Source organism: Pteropus medius, unplaced genomic scaffold, assembly GCF_902729225.1.
Source record: "Pteropus medius unplaced genomic scaffold, Ma_sr-lr_union100, whole genome shotgun sequence".
In the NCBI taxonomy this organism is placed as follows: Eukaryota; Metazoa; Chordata; class Mammalia; order Chiroptera; family Pteropodidae; genus Pteropus; species Pteropus medius.
This window is the reverse complement of record NW_024344437.1, coordinates 807,775-812,833: the sequence shown is the minus strand read 5'-3', so window position 1 is coordinate 812,833 and position 5,059 is coordinate 807,775. Positions and strand designations below refer to the sequence as shown.

Below are 5,059 nucleotides of genomic sequence, written 5' to 3'. Positions count from 1 at the left end.
TATCCTTTAGACTAAGGATAACATTTTGGCATCAGATACGTTTCAGCCCATGCCCATAGAAGGAAAACAATAATTCCACCAGCAACAGGACCAGATGGGTTGGCACCATGGCTGATTCCAGAACTGGACAAAATGATCAATTACCTCAGCTCCTTCCAGCTGTCTAATTAGTAGCATTCAGGAGCCCGACTCCCTCGGTTTCAATGACTACCCCTTTTTCCTTATGTAATCTATACTCCCAAGACACCCAGGGAGCCAGGCCTTTGAGTGATATCTTGCCTGTGTCTCTGGAACTTGCAACTCTTTAACAAACCTTATTTTCTTTGCTGAAAAAAATAAAAAAAAAATTGTAATGGTCATGACCTATTAAACTGATTTCTTAACCTACTAATGAGTTATGACCCACAGTTGAAAAACATTCATTTAGACAATGATGGCTTAAATAGCCATGCCTACTGTTCTGAGCAATTCAACTATTCTGAGTAATCAAAGACCCAATAAAGACTGTTTTTTAGCTTCTAAAAAAAATTTAGTTTGAAAGAGCTACTCTAGATATTATAATTATCTAACTTATGTAATTCAAATGCTTAGATAATTCTAAAACTATTAATTGCTACAAAATTTAAATGTTATTGTGATCACATTGTCATCACTTGCAATTCAGAGTGTTTTTAGGCAGCTGTGTCCACCCTAGTTTAGTTGATTCTATCCAAAGTCTATAATAATTCCTTTTAAATTTCTTGCTTTCTAAGGTGTTAAAAATAATTTCTATAAAGTTTTAATTTTTCGAGTATGTTTGTATGTATTTTGCTTAATGTTTTAAAAGTGGACTCTGATAATAAATGAACAGGTAACAAACTTGCAATTGGTAAAAACATTTTTTGAAGCTATCAGACTAATACAAAGCAATGGAATTGTTTTCCTTCTCCTTAAGCATTAATTAGGAATATGATCTTCTTCAGTTTGAGGAGAATAAAATATTGGTTCATTTATGTCCTATTTATTTTGTGGTTGTTAAATAAATTTTACTTACAAAATTTTATTTTTTACCATCATCAAAAAACAGTCATTATCTTTTAAGAGATTTAGCATATCCTGGCTTTTTTGTTTATTTTTACTTTTCTATAGCATAAATATTAAGTCAAAGATGTTTATATCCAATATACCTTGTCATAACAATGTTTAAGCATTGTTCACAATACATTAAAATATTCTTTATGGAAAGCATAATATGAAGTGCTTTATTAATAAACTAAGTAATATTAGTGGGAACAGTATTAACTTAGATGCTAATGATTATAATGATATAAACTTACTCTTGGTTTCCATCTTCATGTTATGTCTGAAGAGCTAGTAAACGTGCACTTATATTTCTATTTGTATTAATCATGTTTTCTATTTTTGTTCTTTTTGATGTTCTGACATCTTTAAAAGAATTTTGGCCACGGAGAGGCTGCCCCTCCCAGGGTTAGCCAATTCATAGAGATGGTTAAGGACTCAGTCGGAGTCATGCTTCTCATTTGCAAACCAACTGGTCCTAAGAAGTCTATATTCTCCGTGATATACTCTACATTTTCATGGCTTTCATGGCTATTTTGTAACTATCAATTTGTAACTCTTAATCCCCTTCCATCTTCACCTATCCCATCACTTCCCAATCTGACATCTATCAAAATGCTCTTTGCATCTATAAGCTTGTTTCTGTTGTTTGCTTATCCTCCTCTCTAGATTCCATTTAACATTTGTCTTTCTCTGTCTGACTTGTACAGTACTCTCAAAGTCCATCCATGTTGTTACAGATGGCAAGATTTAATTCTTTTTTTTTTTTTTTTAATATTTTATTTTAGGCGAGGCAACTCTTGGTCAGCCTCACAGATTGCAAGGACCTTGTCAGTTACAATTCCTTACTTTTCTATTTTTTACACCTACAGCTCCTGGTCTTCCTAGGTGGTCTTCCATCCAAGTACTAACCAGGCCTGACCCTGCTTAGCTTCTGAGATTAGACAAGATCGGGCTTATTCAGAGTAGCATGGCTGTAGACAATTTCATTCTTTTTTATGGCTGAGTACCATCCCAGGATGACTCCATATCGTGGCTACTGTAAATAATGCTGCAAGGAATATATGGATTCACATTACACTTCAAAGCAGTGTTTTGAGTTTCTTCAGATAAATACTCAGAAGTGTATTTAACTGAGTCCTTCTTTATCTTTTGTTATAGCCTTTGTTTTAAAATCTATCTAGTCTGGGATAAGTATTGCTACTCTAGCTTTTTTGTTTGCTTGTTCCCATTTTCATGAAATATCTTTTTCCATCTCTTCACTTTCAGTCCATGTCTTTCAATCCGCGTGTCTTTACACCTGAAGTGAGTCTCTTGTAGGCAGCATATGCAAGGGTCTTATCCATTCAGCCACCCTATGTCTTTTGATTGGAGCATTTAACCCATTTGCATTTAAGTAATTGTTGCTAGATAAGTAGTTATTTCCATTTATTATTCATATATTTTTTTTTTCCTTCTTCTTCTCAAAGAAGTCCCTCTAACATTTCCCATAATACTTGCTTGGTGATGATGAAGACCTTTAGCTTTATTTATTTGTTTGTTTGGTCTGGGACACTCTTTATCTGTCCTTTGATTCTAAATGATAGTTTTGCTGGTTAGAGTAAACTTAGTTGGAGATCCTTGTTCTTCATCACTTTGAATATTTCTTGCCAATCCCTTCTGGCCTACAAAGTTTCCATTGAGAAATCAGCTAACAGACTTATGAGACCTCACTTGTAGGTAACTAATTGCTCTTCTCTTGCTGCTTTTAAAATTCTCTCTTTGTCTTAAGTCTTTGACATTTTAATTATTATGTGTCTTGGTGTGGGCCTCTTTGGGATCATCTTGTCTGGGACTCTCTGAACTTCCTGGGATTGTATGTCTATTTCCTTCACCAGGTTAGGATAGTTTTTCATCATTACTTCTTCAAATAGGTTTTCAATTCCTTGCTCTCCCTCTTCTCCTTCTGTTACCCCTATGATGTGAATGTTATTACGCTTGATGTTGTCTCCGAGGCTCCTTAAACTATCTTCATTTTTTGGATTCCTTTTTTATATTGCTGTTTTGATTGGGTGCCTTCCACGACCCCATCCTCTATGTCACTGATTCAATCCTCCATTTTATCCACTCTATTAATTCTTTCTAATATACTCTTCATCTCAAATATTGTATTCTTCATTTCTGACTGGTTCCTTTTCATGTTCTCGATCTCCATTTTTATGTTTCTATCTCTTTGTTGAAGTTATTACTGAGTTCATCTATTCTTCCTCTAAGTTCATTAAGCACCCTTATAACAAGTGTTTTGAACTCTGCATCTGTAGATTGCTTGTCTCCATTTTTCTGGCGATTTGTTTTGTTCTTTCATTTGGAACATGTTTCTTTGTCTCCTCATTTTGGCAGCCTTCTTGTGTTTGTTTCTATGTATTAGGTAAGGTTGCTATGTCTCTTGGTCTTAGTAGAGTAGCTTTATGTAGTAGGTGTGCTATGGGCTCAGTGGCACAGTCTTCCATGGTCACCTCTGCTTTATATACCACTGGAGCTATAAGGAAACTTAATATTAATGAGCAATCTTTCAATTCTCAGAAGTATGCAGTCCTAGAAGATTCAATAATAAGACCTCTTAATGCAGGGTCTCTGCTTCAGAATAAATATGTTTCATAAAGTAATGGTGATGAATCATGGGAAGATATTCACATATTTTTTAATTAAATAGATTTCTTTTAAATCATATCTGATACAAATCTTTAATTAGCCATTTCTAAACTCTGTTCTCTAATTAGCCATTTCTAAACTCTGTTCTCGAACCAGTAACTGAATTGAGTGATTAATCCTATCTTTTGAATAGATAAACCTTAAAATGCCAGTGCAAGAATCAAAGTGTATGATCTACTGCATTAAAAACTTTTTGACTGCAATTAATAAAATGTAAAAGATTTACTGCAATTAGGAAGCATTACCAATATATGGCATTTTTAAGCTAACATTAATTCATTCAACAAATATTGATTGAGTACCAGGTATATATATGTCAGATACTGTTCTACATGCTGAAAAATAAAAATTGAGTAAGAACTCCTTAAGAAGTTCATCAACCGAGTCTATTAATTAATTTATTTTTTGTATTTTAAATAATAAATATTAAAAATAAACTTTTTATAGAATCCAGTAAAATAAATTTTATAAAGAAACATCAATAACTGTGTTTTTGCACTATTTTCTCATAAACCATGTGTGTGACCTTAGGCATGTACGTAACCTTTTCATGTTCATTTTCTCATTTTTGAAATATATGATAGATAATATCATCTAAATGCTTTGTATGTTTATTTTAGACAAAAAAAATGAGGCAGTGAATGTAAAAGCACTTCAAAAACAAAGGTAATAGATGTTCATCATTAAAGATAGTATTTGCTGAGAGTTTGTCATATATGGTCTTTGTTATGCTAAGGTACTTATCTTCTATACTTATTTTATTAAGTGTTTTAATTTTATATGGTATGTCACATTAATTGATTTGTGTATGTTAAACCATCCTTGTGCCCTGGAATGAAACCCATGTGATCATGATGTGTGTATATATATATATATATGTATATATATATATATATACACATATATATGTATATATTGTTTATGCATACCTTCCCTCTAAGATCAGGAACAAGACAGGATTGTCTGCAGTCACCACTCTTACTTAATATAGTGTTGGAAGTCCTAGGTAGAGCAATCAAGCAAGAGAAAAAAATAAAAGGCACTCAAACTGGAAATGAAGATATCAAATTGTCATTTTTTTGCAGATGACATGATTCTTTATATAGAAAGCCTTAAAGAGTCCACTAAAACATTATTAGAAACAATAAACAAACACAGTAAATTTTCAGAATAGAAAATCAATTGACGAAAATCAATAGCATTTCTACACACTTACAATGCATTTTCAGAAAAAGAAGTGAAAAAAATTTCTTTTACAATTACAACAAAAAGAAGAAAACACTTAGGAATAAACCTAACAAAGTATGTG

At 32.6% G+C, this 5,059-nt stretch overlaps 1 pseudogene; it reads right to left on the bottom strand.

The window, feature by feature from the left end:
* Positions 1–1,922: 1,922 nt before the first annotated feature.
* Positions 1,923–2,041, bottom strand: LOC120610720 (uncharacterized; annotated as a pseudogene).
* Positions 2,042–5,059: the final 3,018 nt, after the last annotated feature.